The sequence below is a fragment of the Bombus pyrosoma genome, linkage group LG7 (genome assembly GCF_014825855.1).
Source record: "Bombus pyrosoma isolate SC7728 linkage group LG7, ASM1482585v1, whole genome shotgun sequence".
Classification (NCBI taxonomy): Eukaryota; Metazoa; Arthropoda; class Insecta; order Hymenoptera; family Apidae; genus Bombus; species Bombus pyrosoma.
The window spans coordinates 1,042,629-1,064,945 of record NC_057776.1 but is presented as its reverse complement, the minus strand read 5'-3'; the positions used below and the strand labels follow the sequence as shown (position 1 = coordinate 1,064,945).

General features: G+C 31.6%; 1 long non-coding RNA gene across 4 annotated transcripts; it reads left to right on the top strand.

The window, feature by feature from the left end:
* Positions 1-11,776: 11,776 nt before the first annotated feature.
* On the top strand, positions 11,777-22,304 carry LOC122568891. Of its 4 annotated transcripts, none has more exons than XR_006317250.1 (5): positions 11,777-12,014; positions 12,791-12,896; positions 13,024-13,238; positions 13,346-13,856; positions 22,200-22,304. It is a non-coding gene; the product is annotated as an uncharacterized LOC122568891 (long non-coding RNA). The 4 variants fall into 4 exon arrangements; XR_006317247.1 differs by having other exon boundaries at positions 12,768-12,896; XR_006317249.1 differs by having other exon boundaries at positions 12,768-12,896; positions 13,325-13,856.
* The last annotated feature ends 13 nt before the right edge of the window (positions 22,305-22,317 follow it).

Genomic DNA, 22,317 nt, shown 5'->3' with positions numbered 1-22,317 from the left:
AGAAGGAATGCGTTTAATAATTTGTATACTAATAGTAAGGAATTTAAAATGATGTCGCACTATACGATTTCTCGAATCTCTGCAACGTTCCATTTTAAAATACTGATATTTTTTTCTTTTATCATCCAACCCTAAATTCTACGTGACACTAGCAGTGTTACCCTATAACTGAAAAACCCGAAGCCAACGTCGCCTGTCGACTGTTTATGGTCTGCCTTCGTTCCAGTCTTTTGTCTATACGCTGTCCATGGCTTCAGTGCTTGAGAAAACTAAAAAGGCCAGATGTAGAGTTTTCTTAGAAGTAGCGACCACTTCAACGCTTCTACATGCATGCTAGATACCTACATGAAAATGAATTTTCCGGTAATGTCCCAAATTTCATTACTGATACGTATACATACAGTAATAGAGACTAATTTTTCCATATATTCCATAATATTATGGAAATGAGATTGAAACACATATAGATATGGTGCCTCTTAAAATGTTAATACATAACTATAGAAGTATATTCTTCCCTATGTGGAAGAAAAATGAAATTTATAAACAGTAAATTTTTATTTTAATTATATTTGTTTAATTCAATTAATAAATTTATTTAATTTTATTTTAAATCCCGAATGATATTATTAAATGTAGACGTTAACAATATCTATAAATAATCTTAATAACTATACTCAGTAAATGGATTTCGCTGCATAGTTAGGTATGTTATGTTTTATGAACAGATCTTGGTATTTTCTTTAAAAGTGAAATTTTATTTTACTTTCGACGTTTCGCGACTCGAAGAACTTTCTTGATCATAATAAGAGCCATAAATCCTTAACGACCAGTGTATTAAGGCAATGAAAATATATTATTACAAATTATATACTTTCAGTTTCTGATACCAAGTTTAAAACTATAAAAGTTTAAACAGCGTGGTCAGACAATGTGCATTAAAAAGTACCTATTAAAATTATAATTACTTAGTTGCGTACACCTTTATTATACCTTTTACTTTAATTGTCACGTTATTTAAACGTACGTATTTTGTTAACATACAAAATGTATAACTTGTAAATTATATGAGATAAAATAACACGTCGAAATTCATATCGCTAAACATTCTAATAAAATTGTTCTATTACTCTTCATACGGATATTACATCAATGAATAGTTAATTAATAATACCATCAATTAATATATAGAAGAAGCAACGTTGAATAGGAGAATAATCTATTGTTTCTTTTAATGTTTACGTTTACTGTTTTATGTTTTAATGTTTAATGTTTAATATCATAAATATTTCCAAATCTTTAAAAAATTGTTGGATCATCAGTTTTTAATTGAAACCTATATAATTAAAAAAAAAGCAAAATATTGTACAAGAAATGGAATAATATTTAACATTCCTCCATTAATTAATTTCTAAAAATGCTTGTATTCAATACTTTAAAACCATTATTCGAACGTGCATGTTTTTAATACAAACAAATATAACGATGCACATGCATCAACATACAATAATCACTATTAACCGTTGTCAGTATTTCTCCATTGCACCGAATTTTTCTGCAGCCATCTCCTTTTGCATAATTCATATAAACTTTTATCGCCATCGGTAATTTTTAAAATAGCGCTAGGATTGCTGTTATAAAATTTCGTTTCAATCGCTACGATAGTGTTCTCAGTTTCCCCTAATATTTTCTCCGTTTACAGTTCGCAGAATCAAACGGAACAATATCATATTATCATTCATTGATATCATCATCGTCGACACTTGCACCGTGCATATTTATGTAAATGTATAGTATTCGCTAATTGCATCGCTATCCAGTAATTCAAGAAAGGGAAAATAATAAATCTGTCAAACAATATGAGCAGCCTATTGAATTCAAAGGAAAGCTTAATAAATCCCGCACAATTCCTAAGCACATTAAAGTTGTACCAAAGATTGCGAATCATCTAACATTTAGTTGATGATTTCGATACGAACGAACAACTATACAGTGCTGCCACCAATGGTCTTCGATGTTTGAACAACATTAAAGACGATTGAAAAACCGATTTGAGATAAAAGATAGAATGCAAAATATCGATTTTGATGAATAAAAATATAAATTTGCATAAACATGCACAGTCTAATATTATTCTAGTATTATTCTAATTATATACCGTTCGATCTGTACCTCGAAAATGTCTTCGACGATCGCGTACAATACGAAAAATTAGTAAACAACACTATTGCGAATCGTTCGGGCATGTTTCTCGAGCAAAATTGATTTTTGATTGGCCCATCGCGTTTACGAAGCGATCTTGGCCAATGTTCACGCCCTCGAGATCGTCTCGAAAGAAGGTTTCACAAGAGTACGGCGAACTCCGAGTAACGTATACACGTAGAATGAACTATACATTGGTGTGTAGACTGCATACGGATCACGTTGATGCATAAACATAAACGGACGCATAAGCGAGCCAAGAATACCGTAAGACAAGCGTGCAACACGTAACGTAACGATCTCCTGTGAGGAAGAAAGGCTTTTATTGTGAATGAGCGATCTCGATTGCCTGATTCCAAAGATGTTCCGTGCGTGTGAAATATTGAAATGAAATTTTCGTTGCTAGACGTATCGTAAGTGAGAACTGTGTAGCATTGATATATACCGCGAATAAAACAATAATGTTGGTTTTTATGAGAATTATGGTATTTATGAGAAAGTTAAACATACGGAAATGTAAAGAATACACGTATGCAACGTATGCAAAAATAATATAAAAAATATAAAGTATAATATTTGTTGCAATATTTGTTTTTTTTTTTTTTATTGTGTTAATTGAAATACATATTTACTTAAATATATGAATTGAAAATTAGGAACAGCATCGTGGCAATTGGGATGAAATGTTATAACAGCTGATTGAGTGCTATTTTGAAGATATTAGTGAGTATACTACATACTGAGAGAAGAGTGCAAGCTAGAAAGAGCAGCAAGGTACGAGGAGAGAACCCTAGAATCGAAAAAGGAGCTGGTAAAAGAGTGCATAAAGGAAAGGGAGAGAAACTGGGGAAATGGCCAGGAAGGGAAAAGAGCAAGAAAGAGAAAGAAGGGACTAGAAGAGGTGAAAAATGGAGGGACACAGAGGGAAGCAGGAGAAGAGCAAGAAAGTTGGACAGGAGACCAAATTGTAGAAGAAAGAAGGAAGAGAGAAACAGAAGAGAGGAGAAAAAGGATAAGGGAATCCAAATATAACGGATACTACAGAAACATAACCAAAGATGAGATACCAAAGTACTTGGAAGGGAGGATGAAGTGGAAGGACAGGAAAATTATAGCCAGATTCAGGTGTGCAAACGAGACCAAAGCGAGGGAACACTGGAAAGAGGAGGGAGAAGAAAGGTGCAGACTATGTGGAAGGGAAGAAGAGGACCTGAGACATGTAATGGAAGAATGGGAAATAACGGGAGGACCAAAAGACATGGAAAAAACGCTGAATGAGACTGGAGAAGGACTAATGGAATTAAAAGCAATAATAAAGAAGAGAAGGGCAAGGGCAATACAAGACGGGGAGGAAGGACAAGAAGGTAGCACAGCAAGAAGGCAAAAGACCAAAGGACAATAATGTGTAGTCATAAGTTGCAATAGTTTGTAGTCCTTAGTTTTAGCGACTAGAGATAAGAATATGCCAAGGAGTGCAATACAATAAATGTAAGAAATGTAAATCGAAAGTTCATCCAAACTTATACTGATTTTAATACAACTGACTATTCGAATTCATCTACTCGTTGCATTGTTAAATACACCCACACGTTTAATCCACCTCATATATGATGCTAAGCAGCTAACGAGAAATTGGAATTTTTTTAAAGGATATAAAAGCAAATTGAATTATTTAAACTTAAAGTACAAGCATAACTCTGTTATCTTACTTTAATGCAATGCTTTATTGCAACAAGAATTCTGTCCAAAAGAATTCTCTATCAAATTTTAATTTCGCCCAGTGTGGCAGATTGTCGTTCGTAGAACAGATCCATAAATCGTGAGAGTTTGCTCAGACAGATACGGAAGATGCGCATGATACCGTGATACACACGAAAGATCGCGTGTTCCACGCAAGAAGAGCGCACATTCTAGAGGAAGAGCGAATGATTGGAATTTAGGAATAATTCATATTAAAACGCTCCTAATGGATCGTGTGAATGAATAATGCATGACTCAAGCTAAACAACATTTTTAAGGAAACATATTTGCGGAAGCGTAGATGATAATGAACCGATAAGAGAAAAATATTTACTGTAGCGATCGAGATATAAACGTGTAGACTGTTTGAAGTCCTTAAACTTTCTTAAAAATTAAGGAATATGTATAATGCGTTACTGGTAAGTTATGATACACTCAACGCGATCATAAAGATAAGCACGTGTATTTGCCTGAAGTGTCACGTGTACAAATAAAATAATATAGCAACGTAAGATGGTAAGCCGTAGAAACCAATACATACTTACGTATCGTGTATACTTTAGGATAATCAGGAGAAAATTACAAATTGCGTGCAAAACAATGGGAATTTGATAACTACACTGTAGACGCTTATATTCATTTATATAAGAAATTTAAAGGTACAAGAATGGATAGAATGCGTATTATCTTTATAAGAAAATTAATACTATTAATAAACTATGGATTTTCATACACTTATGGGAAATTTAAAGATACAAAAATGCATACGACGAACGTAATATGCTATGTAAATATCTACAGTAGGGTCTCGTTATATATATACAAATAAATAAATAAATAAATATATATTTTTTTATTTATTTTTTTAGTCCGTTTACATTTCTTACATTTATTGTATTGCACTCCTTGGCATATTCTTATCTCTAGTCGCTAAAACTAATGACTACAAACTATTGCAACTTATGACTGCACATTATTGTCCTTTGGTCTTTTGCGTCCTTGCTGTGCTACCTTCTTGTCCTTCCTCCCCGTCTTGTATTGCCCTTGCCCTTCTCTTCTCTATTATTGCTTTTAATTCCATTAGTCCTTCTTCAGTCTCATTCAGTGTTTTTTCCATGTCTTTTGGTCCTCCCGTTATTTCCCATTCTTCCATTACATGTCCCAGGTCCTCTTCTTCCCTTCCACATAGTCTGCACCTTTTTTCTCCCTCCTCTTTCCAGTGTTCCCTCGCTTTGGTCTCGTTTGCACACCTGAATCTGGCTATAATTTTCCTGTCCTTCCACTTCATCCTCCCTTTCAAGTACTTTGGTATCTCATCTTTGGTTATGTTTCTGTAGTATCCGTTATATTTGGATTCCCTTATCCTTTTTCTCCTCTCTTCTGTTTCTCTCTTCCTTCTTTCTTCTACAATTTGGTCTCCTGTCCAACTTTCTTGCTCTTCTCCTGCCTCCCTCTGTGTCCCTCCATTTTTCAGCTCTTCTAAATAAATATATAGGGTGGTTGGTAACTGGTGGTACAAGCGGAAAGAGGGTGATTCTACGCGAAAAAAGAAGTCGAAAATATGAAATAAAAATTTTTCGTTTGAGGCTTTGTTTTCGAGAAAATCGACTTTGAATTTTCGCACGGTACGCGCGCACCGTCTTGTTGAAAAATTAAACTTCCTCTAGTTCTCAGCGGTACATCTTCTAATAATTCCGGTAGTTTGTTTTGTAAGAAATCGAAATATGCTGCTGGCGTTACATTTCCTTCGAAAAAATATGACCCAATAATTAGATGTCCAATTGTGCCAGCCCAGACGCGATAAAGTGCACGCGTACCGAGCGAAAATTCAAAGTCGATTTTCTCGAAAATAAAGCCTCAAACGAAAAATTTTTATTCTATATTTTCGACTTCTTTTTTCGCGTAGAATCACCCTCTTTCCGCTTGTACCACCAGTTACCAACCACCCTGTATATTATTATTATTAATTTTTCCCTGCCGGCCACAAAACGATATTCATACTTTCATTCAACCTCGATATACATTAGCTTATTCCATAAAGGATTCGTTATAATATTTAATATTCAGATGATAGAAAATTCTACTTTGGTTTCATTCCTTTAATTGTATCCATAAAAACATGAATTTGCATAAAAATTCACGATCTACTGATAACAAATTAGAAATAATATTGCAGCAATTAAAGTGGAATTTTATAACAGCAGTTTTCAACGCTATTTTAGCAATGTTAATAAGTACTCTACAGGTATAACTAACTAACCTTATAAATCTTATTTCAAGATATATCTTGTTTTCGAGTGCAAAGGTGTCATATTGCATTATCCATGAAAACCGATAAAAATTATCTAGTTATTCAATTTTTCTAATTAATCACAGCAATAAATAATGTTATGATCTTAATAAAATTCCTGCTAAACTACATATAATACGTACATATAGTAGCTCGTGTTAACACACCTGGAAAAACGTTTATAATATTGTGTTTGTTGTACAAACTGCGTATTTTGAACCAATACCATAAAAGATAATTTTCTATGGTATCTTTCATGGGCTACTGTATAATCACCGTATCAAATTAACATTTTTACGGCATAAGGAAATCTTGAGAAAGATTCAAAGACGATAAAATAATGAGTAACGTATATGTAATTGTAGATGTAGATAAGAGCAACAACAGCAACAATCGCAGAACGATAAAATATCACGCATATAGTGATATTTTATAGCATGAAACATTTGAATGTAATCCAAACTCTTAATCTGAGTTGGAAACCACAGGTCGTATCTATTATCAGTTATGCAAACTTCCTTATTCCACCACAAAAGAAAGGTAAAGACAATCATACTACAAAAGTACGTAGTACATAGCTTTTTACAAAATCAAAATATAGTTTATGGTAATAAACGTCTTCTCTTCAGACACGCGCATAGCGAAGAATAAAAAGGCATGTGGTATAATAAACTAAAAATAGTGCGACATAAAAGAAAACCACGTCTATATTTCATAGCGTCGTGAACGTTTGACGATAAAAAATACTCGATTTGTGATATTTGTTTCTACATTTTGAACCGTTTTAATGATACGTTGCTTTTAAATAATTTTGACAACATTTATTTGCAACGTTCAACAAAATATTCTTAACTCCAAATGAAAAAAGGAACGATTCTAATAGAACTGAAATAATGCCTATAAATTATAATCTCTGCATTACAGTTACTCTTTATACTCTAAAATGAATTAATTTTTGATTTCAAAAATCAATGTAAAAATCATTGCACTCTTTGAACTGGGTTAACAAAGTGCACAGTGTGTTTACTCGACTATAATATTTATGCAGATTGAATTGACTTTTTAATAATAAAATATAGATATAAATCAACAACTGTGTTTAGAATTTTGATTAGTATACTTTTATAGAACAGTTTTAATTTGTTTCAAATACAATTATTATACTTTAAGGGATTCTGTGCAGTTATATTAATTTACATTGCTATTTGCATTGCTAATTGCACTGTTAATTGCATTGGTCAAAGAAGTCTTAGGAAAGAAGTAGGTATCGTAAATAATTAGATAATTAGATAGGAATTTAAATAATTGGATAGAAAGAGCTTAAAAAGATAGAAAACGGTCTGAATGAAACAGTTTTAGAAAAAAGATTCCCAATTGAAACGATTTCATATATCGCAGTTTAAAACGCACATTTCGAGTTTAAAAAATGTATTCTGAAGGTAAAAAGCTAAAATCAGAGCTAAAATACTTTCGAATTTAAGAAAAAGCTCACACAAAGGTTAAGAAGCTTTCGATCATCAAAGCAATAAACTTATTGTTAGTATTGAGCGGTACGTAAAATTTTTAAGAAATACGCAACAATCTGTAAACAAAACCGACTCTCTATATGTGCCAATTGAATAAAAATAAGCTAAAATTATCGCTAATTCTCATTTCAATTATTTGTCACGTATCGCTAAATTTTAGCGATAACGATATATCACAAAATTTTTTTCCCTTTTTACAGCATTACCTATAAATTGAGTTAATTTTCCTACAATCAATACAGTAAGAAAGTATCAAGGAAAGAAATCGATTGACGTTAATCGATTAATATTCAATCAATTAAAAATTAATTTCGTATAGATCGATCGTTCCACATTTCCATATTTCGTGCAACAATTTCAATGGTTATTCTAAGCCAAATGTTCTTATTTCCGCGTTGCACCATTACCAAATTATCAACAGTGAATTTTCCTATTAGTTCAATAACGCGAGCAAATTAATTGGAAGCGGTATTTTTAGAATGACGCAAAAAGTTGCAATAGTTTCTAGTACTTTTTGCAAGAGCTGTAATAATTTCTAGTGCTTTTTAACGAGCAGGTGCGAAGTGAAACGTCATAGCGAATTGATTTTCAGCCGGTACAATGATCGATGACTCGATTGAGACAATGCACCGCCTTGCATTGCCATTCAAACGATCCTTATCCCATGCAATTGACATTTATTAAAAATGTCGCAACCACGTGCATACCAACTCCCATGCAACATAATAGCTGAACTTCCTGTTGCAGAAACGACCAACAGAAGACAAGCTTAATGTGAATTGTGTGTTTAGAATATTGGACAATTTGTATAATACAATTTATTGTTATTTTTTTTATTATTAATTATATTTGTACAATTTATTTGATTCTTTATTCTTTGTTTAATTTCATACAGGGTGATTCTACGCGAAAAAAGAAGTCGAAAATATAGAATAAATCGACTTCGAATTTTCTTTCATCCGTATCGAGCGAAAATTCAGAGTCGATTTTCTCGAAAACAAAGCCTCAAACGAAAAATTTTTATTCCATATTTTCGATTTCTTTTTTCGCGTAGAATCACCCCCCTTCCACTTGTACCACCAGTTACCAATCACTCTGTATATTATACATTAACTTTTTTTTCAATTAATTTATATCATTCAATTCCGTTTCGCAATATTGTAATTACGAAAGGGAATTTGAAGGATTTGCATAGTATCTTTTCCGTGGTCATTTCCCCTTTCGCTTAAATTTTACAATTTTATAAAATTTAAAGAAATTGTGCTGCCAGTGGTACTGCGATCAATCGTTTCTTTTTTTTTTTTTTTAGACCGTGTCTCATGGGTTTTTTGATTTGTATAGTGGACTATTAAGAAGTATATATTTTTTTAATACGTTTTCTATATATCTTTGATAAAAAAAATATGGAAATTAGTTTACGTTGTCCAATAGTGTCGCGTTTATGAAATTTTTATTTATTATTTTACAGTTTGTTTTTAACGGATTAATCTGGCGATTGTAACACGTACGGTGTAGAATATTTAAGAAAATATATACCTTTTTATTTTGATATTCAAATTTGCGTTTCTACGATTAATTACATTATTAAATATACATTCGTTGCTTGCTACTATTATTGTTTATTTGAATTTGATACTTGATATTCTCGCTTGAAACGATCCTTAGCAAAAAGGATTCTCCTTCTAAATAAATATTTATGCATTTATACAGAATACAATGTTGTATTATACTAAATCACACCTCATCAATTTCTTATGATTGAGTAGAATTAGAGTAGAATTAAGGTAAAAGGTAAAAATGTAAATAGAAGATTCACAACTAAGTTTCGATTAATTTATATAGGTAATAATAATTTTATTTTACAATATATTACGCCTATATGCTTTCATGAAGAAATGTATCTCATGCATATCATATCCTCTAAACCACCATTTCTTAGTTTATTTTACTAACGTTTTTTTTTTTTTATTTTATTTTCTTAACGTAAATAATAAATAAATAATCAAAAATTATTTCAGGGTATTTAAAGGAAGTTATTGATAATTATTGATAAAGCACGTTGATGTCAATACATTAAGACATATTATTTATTAATTATAGATTATGGATGTTTATGCATTTATGGAAAATTTCGTTTAGAAAAATATACAAAATACAAATAATGTGCAAGAATATATGAAATATTTAAAGTAAAGTACTTGTTGTAAAATTAACAGGATCGAAAGGGTCTCTATTTACTTAAATTCTATTTCTTTAATGAAATCTATAAAAGTCTAAATTTGCATGGATATCTGCATTTTATTAATTACCGTACATTAAGTGATTCTAACTTTGTTATTAATGTACAATTTTGACAACTTTTTTTCAATTCGTAGAAATTGATATACGCAATATGAATACTACATTAATATATAAAATACGTGTTGTGTATATACATCGAAGCAAACAATTTTCATCGTTGTTGCTTTCTGGACTTATTCGAAGTACGTACATACTTAATTTCGAGATATTAAGATTCTTGGCCGAATAGCTTAACGATAATGCAATTACTATTATTAAGTTTAATTCGGGACTTGTGATCCTCGATTATTACAACTGCCTTGTAATCATTCCACTCGTATGCAGTCATGGTTATTAAAAAGTTGTTTCATTCTTTGGGATTATAGTAATTAATTTCCGTCTCCTTCTTCATCTTATCTTTTGTTAATAATAGATTATTTCTTGTTTAACTTCATTTTCAATATCTCAACGTAGAAAAAATAAGTATAATAAGTAAATAGATTCGCGTTGAAGGGAATGTGAAAGACAAAGAAAGAAGCGGAGAAGAAACGTAGAAAGTAAATATGCAAATTTAACAAAATAAAATTATGTCAATTTGATTAATCATTGTCGACAAATTATATCAGTAACAGTGATTTAGTCCTGCGATTTCACTATGAAATATAATTTACTTTAAATGTAATTAAATATAATTTACTTAATTGAAATTTAAATTGACACAAGTAGACTCGTAAATAGATTCGCGTTGAAGGAAATGTGAAAGACAAAGAAAGAAGCGGAGAAGAAACGTAGAAAGTAAATATGCAAATTTAACAAAATAAAATTATGTTAATTTGATTGATCATTTTGAACAAATTTTATCAGTGACAGTGATTTAGTCCTTCGATTTCATTATAAAATATAATTTACTTTAACCAGCAAAGCGGAGGAAGGAAGAGATGTTCGTGGTTTTAAAAAGCTCTAAATGCTACTTTAATGAATTATTATCATAAACTTTTACAGCAATGATTACTTTAAACAATGTATACATAACTGTATACTTTTTATATACTTCTTCCAAAAATTTCAAATAGAGGAATATTTCATGGAAAAGTAGAGGGAATAGAAAATGATAAAGATGTAAATGATTAGATCGATAAAAGTTTTAACGATAAAAATATTCTGAGGAAATATAGTCTTCGAAAGTTAATGTTAAAATCTATTAACAGATGCCGACAACGATAAACTTTCTCTTATAAATTTCTCTCCTTTAAACGTATAATACCTAATCGTAGATTTCTGATGCATCGATCATTATTAAGAAGTAGGAAGGCATTCCTACACATCAAAGTTTTAATCATGATCCTAAATCTTTGGATCGAGTCGAAATTTACGTGTTTCTCAAAATTTCTAGATATTTAAAAAATATTTGAATTTAAAGATTTAAAAAATTTATCGGTGATCGGACTTAAATTCCAAAAATAAATTGTACAGAATTTTATTAAAGAAACTCATTCTCGATATTAATTAAAAACAATTTAACAAATATGGATTGTTAGATTCGTAAAATTTATAATAATTTAGAAACGTATATATAATTTATAAAATTTATAAGAATCCGTGAACGAAAAAACTTGTTGAAAATGACAACGTGAGTTTGTGCGCGCCATCCATATGCAGATGCGTTAGTTACAAGAAATAGTAACTAGAAGATAGTTCTAGTTACAATCGATAGATTTAATCGATAGGTTTAAGATGTTCTTTTGTTTTTATCCCTAGTCCATGTATGTACGTGCAATAATAAAGGTTTTTTGGCTCAGAACGGTGTGATAGATTTATCCATTCAATATAATAATAGCTATTGTAATCCTCTGAGTATAGAAATAACAAAAAACTTTCAGAAAAATAATATATTAATTCGAAAGAACACCGTGACAAATAATGGATGGCATTCAGCAACTGAAGTATCTAGAAGCATGTTACATCACAACATAGAGGTACGACCTTAACCTTTTACTTACTATGAGCTACACCCTTCGCATTCAGCTAGCGTTGAATAACGAAAGACTATAGTCACCTTTAGCAGAGTAAATGTTAAAATCAGTACCAATAAAAATGAAGTTTCTTAGCCCAATGTCTAGTTTCCTTTTCTATATAGGAATTCTACGTAAGAAATAGTTTCCGATATTACGTAAAGATCCAGGTTACGTATCCAAACCATAGATCAACATTGAATTCTAGTTTACTTTTCTTGTACCAGTTCAGATTTCTACATAACTCGATAAAGTTTTCGACAAAGTTCGTCGATCTGAATGGGGAAATTAATAAATTAAAAATTGAAAATTGACAATATTGAAAAGCGAAAGTTATCAGTAAAAATTTACCAACATCAACTGAGACCTTTAATTACGATAATTGCAATAGTTTCAATGAAGTCGGAATATAATATTTTGCACAACTACTGATTAAAACGGCTGTGTTCAGAAGATTTTATTATACATTTCCAATTCTTTATAAAGATGTATAATAACGTGTTTTATCCCCACTTCTTTAAGTCACTAGCAACTCTGTCGCATTTTGCCATCAAGTTTGTCAGACTGAAGATAAAATAAAAGAATCATTGTTGATATGTCTAATATCACAGTTAAATTGAGTGCATTGAAATTTGTATGCATTTAAACAAAAGATGCAACAATTCAAAGAGCGCAGCAACTTTAATATCTTAGAACGTACAAATTTTTCTATTACAGTATAGAATTTCCTCAAATTGTAGAATTTATAATATTATTTGTACGCGTTCTCCTCTGACCTGAATAAGGAACTTTTGAGATAGGAGAAACTAAAAGAAGCAACGAAATGTTTACGACATATCAATACAGGTAAATAATAGATCAAAAATTACTACTTTTCATTGAATTCTCTTAACTGTAGCCACAGTAGAGCACCGATATTACGGACACAAAACTTACCCCGTATCTCTTCCACTTTCTCTATGTTTACTTGCAGATCACTAAAAACCAAGGAATTCCCTAGAATTTTTAGCACAGAATCAAATCAATCGATTTGTATCGAGCGAACCGAGAAATTCAAGCCGTTTAATCTCGAACTACACGCTTCGCTGTATAATGGTTAGGATAAACGGATTCTTATGCAATTTCATATCTTTGGGTACTCGGTTAAAGAAATGGAATGAAAATAGCGATTTGTTTCGTCTAAATATCGTAAGTACTCTACTCTAAATATTTTACATGTTATACGTAGAGCGTTTCACTTTTAAATTCCATAAAGAACTCACAGACATCCTTAGTCTAATTACAAGCGTAATTAGGATGAAAAGCAAGCTTTACAGCCGGAAACCTTCGATTCCCACGGTAATCCGGCGCGCGCGTTAGCCGCGATTTACCTAGCGCGTAAGGATCGCTGATCGGTCGTTGAGCAATTTTCGGGGTGTTCCACGGTGGAAAGAACGACGGCTATTCTACGGAGAGAGGGTCGGAAAGGTAGAGGGGTGATCATCGGAGTTACACCTTGATGCAAAGGAAGAAAGAGAGACGGAGAAAGGCGCGAGGAGAGTAGTAGTCGCGAACTGTGCCGTGCGAGCCAACACGCTCCAGTCACCGATCGGATGTACGACAAGTCGGTCGTACAAGAGTATCACAAGTCGAACTCACTTTGCACAAGTGTCTTTTGCCTTTTCGTTCCTAGTGTCTGACCGCGATCTGGACCAGGTGTAACCGTAACATATAAGTGCGTGACGTTCGATCAGTGAAGTGTGTTAGGATCCCTTGCGGCGGATCATGTGATGACAAGGAGGAACTGCGACGAGCTACGTCGACCTGGTACGTTCATTCGCGAGCCTTCCGCGACCTCGTCTGCAACCTGCGAGCGCACAGTGTTCTGGAACGCGACATTTCGTCGCTAGAATTCAATTTTCCAATTTTAGCATTCGAAAGGAAAAGATGCTCTTCTATTAGCTGACGATCCGAAACTTCCAAACGCAGCGACAATTTCCATGCTTCTGATGTTGTCGTGTTTTGACGAATCGTTTGACGAGTCGTTCGCCACATAGTGAGAGATTTTTCTGACGAAGAAATGCTTCGTTTGTGAAGATTGGACGATTTTATCCGAGGCTGAGCTCGAAGGTGACAGAATCGTGCGATGGTTAATTTGGCGAGGAAGGATATTCGATTGGGGGATGATTCGGAGGATTGTTCTGGCAGAGAAAATTGAGTAGAATTTTCGCTCGCTTTAAAAAATTGAAAATTGTAAAATAGAAGAGATTTCTGATCTTTGGGGACGTTTTAAGCCAAAAGATCAGATCATATCAAAATTCTAGTTCTAACTTTTGGATTGTCTAATGATAAGAGAGATTTTCTTTTATAATTTTGATTTCAACAACTACGTAGACTGTTGAATAATAAAGAAAAAGATGTTGTCTTATTGTGATCTAGTGAATTATATTGAAAAGGTTTATCATTAGGAAGGTTTTGTCAAGGAAATGTTAATTTCAACAGGCAGTAAGTTTGTGGATTATAAATATGATATTTATTATTTTAGTGAATTGTGAAACGAGAAATTTACAGCTTTGAGAAGTTAATGAAGTTATTAATAATTGACAAATTCTTGTTTAAGTAAACTACTATATGAAGGTTTAGTATGTTATTGTATGAAATATAATTTACTGACGAAAATTGTTGTAAGGAAATTTTAATGAGTCACTAATAATTAGGTTAGATAGAGTTTTGTAAAATGAAGAAATAATAATACCCTGTACAATATATTAATTTTGACAGCGTGACAGATTCACAGTAGAAAACGTCTGTGAGCCGACATAGAAAGTATTCCATGTTTGAAGTGATCTGAAGGAGTTATTCAACTGTAAGGTTTGATTTCTTGATATAATAAATTAGACAGGAAGAGAATTTTTTTTCGAATTAGAAATCCACATCCAGAAAACGTTTCTTGCGGTCTAATATAAATTTTTAATGAACTGTATCAGGAAAGAAAATGTACAATTGAGTCTTTAGAAAATTAAACAACGATATCGTTATGATCAAAAGATTTTATTTGATCGAGAGATCCTATAAGATTTCGATTTTCAGACACGTTGTAACTTTGAAGGTAAGAGGCGTTTATTATATTATTTAGAGAAAGTTTGTCATGAATTTTTATGAAAATAATTTACCTTCGAAATCTTCAAGGGAGGAGATAACACAACCGTAGATAATTGATAAATGTTTAAGCTAAGTAACAAGATCGCGTGAGATATTCGAAATATAGCAGGTTTTCTGATCGAAGAAAGTTTCTTAAATCGAGGAAAGATCTTTATCGAGTTTAAAAGACAAGATTTATTGTTGCTGGATCCTCGGTAATGGAAAAGGTAATTTAAGAATAGTGGATTTGGTTCTGGTACAATTTTCCTTATAATTTGGTGAAAGGTCTGTATAAATTATTCTGCGAAAGATATGTATCTTTGTATGAATAATTTATTATAGTTCGACAATAAACTACGCGAAATGACTTGAAACATAATTGCTTCGACCATTGGACAATCTTCTTTTTTTTTTTGCCATAATTTAGTGAAAAATGTACGTATGCTATTCTTAGAAGAATCCTTAATTGCGTATAAATCATTTACTTTAACATAACAATGGTTTGAGGTATAATTTGAACGACTTTTCGTCTAATTAGATGGAAGATCTGTGTAAAATATTTTAGGATAGATTTACACTTGTACGTAAATCATTTTCTACGCGTGATAAATACACCTAATAAATTTGCAAATCCAGTTTCTTTTTCGTACTTCGCTGAAAGAGTTACGTGAATATGTGAAGGATGATTATAACGAAAATCTTACTTTCTCAATGGAAATTTCCGTACAACTTTTTTATTAAATTTCATTTCAATGTTACTCCTAAATTTCGAACTTTTATGAAAGTTTTGTTTGAATTAATATCTATCTGCGTTACATTTTTCGAAATTAAATAATAATATATTGGAATATACAGGGTGGTTGGTAACTGGCGGTACAAGCGGAAGGGGGGTGATTCTACGCGAAAAAAGAAGTCGAAAATATAGAATAAAAATTTTTCGTTTGAGGCTTTGTTTTCGAGAAAATCGACTTTGAATTTTCGCTCGGTACGCGTACACTTTATCGCGTCTCGGCTAGCATAATCGGACGTCTAATATTTTATCGTGCAAAATTTATTTATTTTTTAAGATAATAATATATCAAAATATATATTTTTGTATTTGTACAACGGATCGATCTTTCCCAAAAATGATAAAACTCAATCTAAAATCTCAACTAAGTGGCTAATAAGTTGTTATAGTGGTTGATGCGACTATAAAGAATCAATCAAAAAAGCTACAACAACCTAATTTAAGGAAAACAATAAAATAACGTAACAATTTTCAAACTCATGTAACTTAATGCAAAAATACTGATCAGAGTTATAAAATAATTTATATCAATCTAATGTTATATTACAAAACACTCCCATATACATTATAAACAATTCCAATCCTCTGTGCAGAAAGCATTCGAAACTTGTAGGCACCCGTTATGAACATAGTATGTGTGTTGTGCGAAACATTATGAAATTTCATTAGCACTGTTATGAAACTCGACTATCATGACTATATTGGTAGAGTTTGAAACAATTCTGGGAATATACATATACGTGTACATAGAAATGACAAGATATTTAGTACAAGTACAATATTATATCTCGCAGAGAGCACAAAACTATTTATTCTGTTCTAATACTTCATTACTTTTGTACGCTTAAGATGGCTAACCGTGCTGTACACTAATCGTTATACTAAATATATGCTTCCAATATGTGTAAATATCTTGTAACATGCTTATACGCGTTTTCAGACTGCTTTCTTTTAGTCGTATCTTGTTACAGTCTTAATAAAATTTCAAAGTGTCTTATATAAGACACACAATATGGACATAAAAGTTTTCTAATACTTTCAAGTGTTCAAATACTTTCGCGTACCGCTGTATATTATTAGCACAGATCGACCAAAGTATCCCAACACCTGTGAGCTTATAAGCTAATCTTAATATACAATGGGAAACTTCCTTTTTCGTTTCGATTTCAATTTCTCTTTGTCAGGGCCTCGATTCAATCTCATCAAATATTCCACTGCATTCCGTGCAAATAATTACACCGCAATTACATGCGAGTATTTCGCATTCAAATTAATGCAACGACTCAATCCAATAGTGGATTGTGCCATCCGTCAGCATAAAGCAAAACAAGCGCATAGCTAACAATGTACATAACTGTAAAGCTGTGCGTTTACATGTGAAAGTTCTTGTTCGCGTCGTCCGATGATAGTATGGCCAGGAACAGCTGAAAAACCACTATTCTGTTGACCGATTCATATTCCAGCGCTTGTAACAATTGCACCATTTAGCAGCGAGGCCTCTGTTGCGTGCTTGCTCGCAATTCATCGCGATTCCTCGGTCATCGTGCTTGCGCCGAGGATCCTTTTCCGGTCAGAAATTTACCGTACACGCCGCCGCCGGTTTCGTCTACCGTGAAATATCCATCGTGGAACAACGTCGTTCAACGACGCCATGTTTTCTAAAATTTTACGAATGAATTTACGCGTGTATTATATCAAAAGCGTTAAGTAGGCTGGAAACAGTTAATTGGTTAATTAATCACGTGAAATACGGAAGTTTGGCTGTGGGCGAATTGCGTGAATAGAGAATATTTAAGCGTTACCTGGTTGATAGTAAAATTAGTTTGTAAGAGAGAGTTGTTCGACGGATACGGGCCACGTAAATTGTTCGCTTTTATTATTGAATATCAGACATTTAACAGCAAATGCGTGAAGTAAATAAGAGCACGATAATTGAATAAATAAAGGAGTAGCGATATAAACACAACAAAAATTGCATCTTGCGTTTCGTCCTGTATATATGTTCAAAAATTCAATATTATTGCTAGTCGTATTTTATTCCACCTAAATATCAATTAACAACGAGATTCTCAAAATCATACGCAAACCATTTTATTAAGTACAAAATAAATTCAGAAAAACTACAAAAATACAACATATTAAGATAGTATATTATATATTATGTATATAACATTTTTATTTTAATGCAAACTTTAATATATTAACAACTGCTATTGTAATACATCTTGTCACGACTGATGAAAATTCTTTCTAAACAAAAATTAAAACTATCATATCATGTACAATAAAGTGCAATATTGTAAAAATTATTTTCGAATAATTTTCGTTAATGATCATTAAATTCGTCTTCTTTTTCTTCTTCTTCTACGTCTACGTTTTACGTTGCATCGACTGCGAGGTTATTGGTCTAACTAGTTACGATGTTGCATATATTTGTTTCCTCGAAATAGCGTATTGTGTTCGTTATTAAATTTCTTGGTTATTTGATCAAATTTCCTTATTCTTTATTACTATGCAGATGAAATACAGGAAAAAGCGAAAAAATAATATTTCAAATAGACTGGAATTAGTAAAACTAACCTCAAAACCGCTGGGATTGGTAATATACGTATTTTCAAAACTCGAACAAATAAGTTCCAAAATCGTACACGTAATCAATTTACATGGAAACCGATAAATTGAATAAAAAAAATGAACGAATATTTCTAATTTCATCTCTTCTTTCGTCTATGGAAGAAGGTCGAATTCGTGTTACTTCAAGGTCGCTGCACATGACGAAGTATAGAATTTTTCCGGGTTGATCGTCTTAACTGTACTTGATTTACAGACATTGAGCACCGCGTGGTATTTTTCTTAGCCAACGAACGTAAGAGGATCGATTTACGATGCGTTTCAGGTAACAGCGACGCCGAGTTTATTGAGCTATTGCCAGAGACGATGTTGAAAAACGAAAGGACGCGTTCCATTGCGTTTTATTAAGTAATATCACGCAATATCGTTGTTTCGCTTGCCGAGAAAGTTTTCCAGCTGGTCTCAATTGTTCTTTATCTCTCTTTTATTAAAATACGAGTCATCGCGTACGAGTTAGCCCTATTATCGCCTTTGAATTTTTATATTTGATTTCAGTGCCATCTCACGTTTTCATTTTGACAAAACAAGAAGACGTTTAGCACTAACCTTATCAGGCTCGGTCAAACCGATTTCAAAATTTAATTTAAAATTGTACGTTCATTGTTATCTCTCTTGTCCATTTAACTTTATGTAAATTCTTATATTAAGAAAAATTGAGAAACCGATGAATCAGATAACATAAGAATTTACATAAAGTTAGATGGACAAAAGAAATAGCAATGAACGTACAATTTTAGATTAAATATTGAATATTGGCAAGGTTAGTGCTAATGTTGTAAACAAATTCCTAACAAAAATTTGTAATGAAAAATCATGCGGATCAATGACGATTATTTTATTTCTTCTGTAACCTTGTAAATATCTGACGAGATACGATTGCTTTAAAAATGATTCCATTACATTATAATTTCTATTGATAGCAATGATTATGGAGTAGCAAAAATAAAATAAGAAAATAATGATAACAGTGACTGCATTGACATTCCATCAACTGCAAGATTATTAGCAACTAATTTAGGTCGAACAACGTGCATTTATTAAATGATAATATTATCATATTAATTGTTAATATCATTTATTTTTTTTACAATAAGACTTACTACCTGGTACGATCTTCAATCATTAATTGTACACTCTGTTTTAAATTTAAACGTTATATGCTATGACATTACATATGTACATTACTTGCATGTGAACACAATATATTAGTTTTAAAGAATACTTTTAACTTAATTTATATTATATTCTTATGTATATATCTTATCTTAGTTTTTAAAACTCTTACACTTCAGTCTTATACATTTAAATATATGTAATATGTTTATTACATTATTTTGTATATCTTATAATGTCTTATCCCTAAATATCTTTCATTTGTCTTACTCTTGCAATTCTTTAAGGTTTCCTTAAGCAGGATAATTATAATTCTAAAAATATTTCTACTTTTTTGAGCAAAAGTACTTTGCACGTACTTGGCTTTATAATGATAGTACAAATAACAAAATATGAAAGTAAAAATAAATAAATAAAAATAAGTAAATAAAACAAATATATCCTTTATTAGAAATGAGATTAGGAGATCGTTTAAAAAAAAATTTGTGATTACATAATAAAATAAAATAATTCGCAATTGTTAATTCATTCGTAGATAAGTTATTTTAATTGACTTAAATGTTGAGAATGTTTGCATGCAAGTTAAAGATGAAATAGAAATATTTGAATAACTTTTTTTTACAACTAAATACGAAACTAGCTCTAATTATTACCAGCGAATACAAAGATTAAAATAATCTATCTAATGTATCAAAAATAAAACTGGAATATTGGAGAAAAGAATTTTTTTCTCCACTATATATGATTCTAGAATCATCTACTTTGCAGCAATTATTTCGTTGAAACATGAATTATTAATTTTATACTTAGCGAGTTAATAGTGCAAGAGAAATATCTGAAAGATCTTTGAAGTTCTAATTAAGTTCTATTAAAGTTCGAATAAAGAAGACACAGAAAAATTTATATTTTAAAACTAAATTTAAAAAAAGAGGTAAAACAATTAGATATTTCAAATTAGACTAAAAAGATTAGGCTAGCATAAATAACTTAATTTATATTATTACTCGAACGATTATCTAATTCGATATGATAAAGCTGTATTCCTGTTTAGATTTTCTTCGTGTGTTATGTATATATATACATATATTTCATTGTTGCAGATTTATGAGAATTACCGATTCTAGAATTAACAAATTCTTGGAATGAAATTATTTTAGTTGTTTTAATAAATTGTGCATCAAAAAATTGCTTAGATAAACTAGAGGACGTTTCTATCAGCTGCCACGATACTTTTCTTCGTATAGGAAAATTAACCGAATATTCTGATTATTCTAATAATGAGATTTTATTTCTATAAACCTTCTTAACATTGAATATACGTGGTATATAACAAATTTACTCTTCCGTAATATATTGTTAACTGACAATAGAATAAAATTTAATAAGTAATATTAACTCGTCAAATCGAAACTTCAAATAAAAGATATTTCATATGCAGCAACTTAATATTTTATATTAAAGTTCTTTTTAAATAGCAATTTAATGAAAATGCATTTATCATGTTCTTTTTAATGTTCTTCATACATACGTATTTATTTTGTTATACACTCTATATATTTTATTTATTATTATTTAGTCCGTGCCTTCTCGGTTTTACATCTCTTACACTTATTTCGCTCCTTATATATCTACCTCCCCTCTTATCTACTTTATTGTATTGCACTCTCTTAAATTATTCTGTCTCTAAAAGCTAAAAACTAATGACTAAACTTATTGCAACTTATGACTAAAAATTATTGCCACTTTTGGTCTTTTGCCTCCTTGCTGTGCTACCTTCTTGTCGTTCCTCCCCGTCTTTTCTTCGCTATTATTGCTTTTAATTCTGTTAGTCCTTCTTGTTATTTAATATAGGTTTGGGGTTGGTTTTTAATAGATTTACACAGATTCTATTTTACTTTGTATATTTCACCACCTCGTACAAAACGTCTGAACACACCGGATACACTCAGATAATTAACACGTGGTCAACTCCTAAGACAAAAGAGCGTCGTTAGAAGTCGTACCAACTTAGCTTGTAGGAACTAGCGATCATACCAACTTAACATTTCTTAACACTTCTCCAGTCTCATTCAGTATTTTTTCCATGTCTTTTGGTCCTCTCGTTATTTCACATTCTTCTATTACATGTCTCAGGTCTTCTTCTTTCCTTTTACATAGTCTGCATCTTTTTTCTCCCTCTTCTTTCCAGTATTCCCTCGCTTTGGTCTCGTTTCCACATCTGAATCTAGCTAAAATTTTTCTGTCCTTCCACTTCATCCTACACTCTATATATGTTGTTCTTGTAATTTTCTGTATACGAGATCATTTTTCCTTGCTGATGGAAACTAAGTTGATTTCACTATCTCGTTCTTTGCTGTTTTATACTGAAAGTATATTTCAATAAAATATTACGCCATGATATAATTAACCCTCGGTAGAAATCGAACGTTCCTCTTACCGCAACTTCGATACTGTTGAATGATTATCAACACAGTTGTTGCTTGCTTAATTTACAGATCATTGGGATTCAACGGAGTGTGTTAACCGGATCAGCGACCTCGGCGTCTATTGACCTTTACTTGATCGCACAATACAAAGTGTCGCTTCGAAGCAAAGCCAATCGAAAAAAGCGAC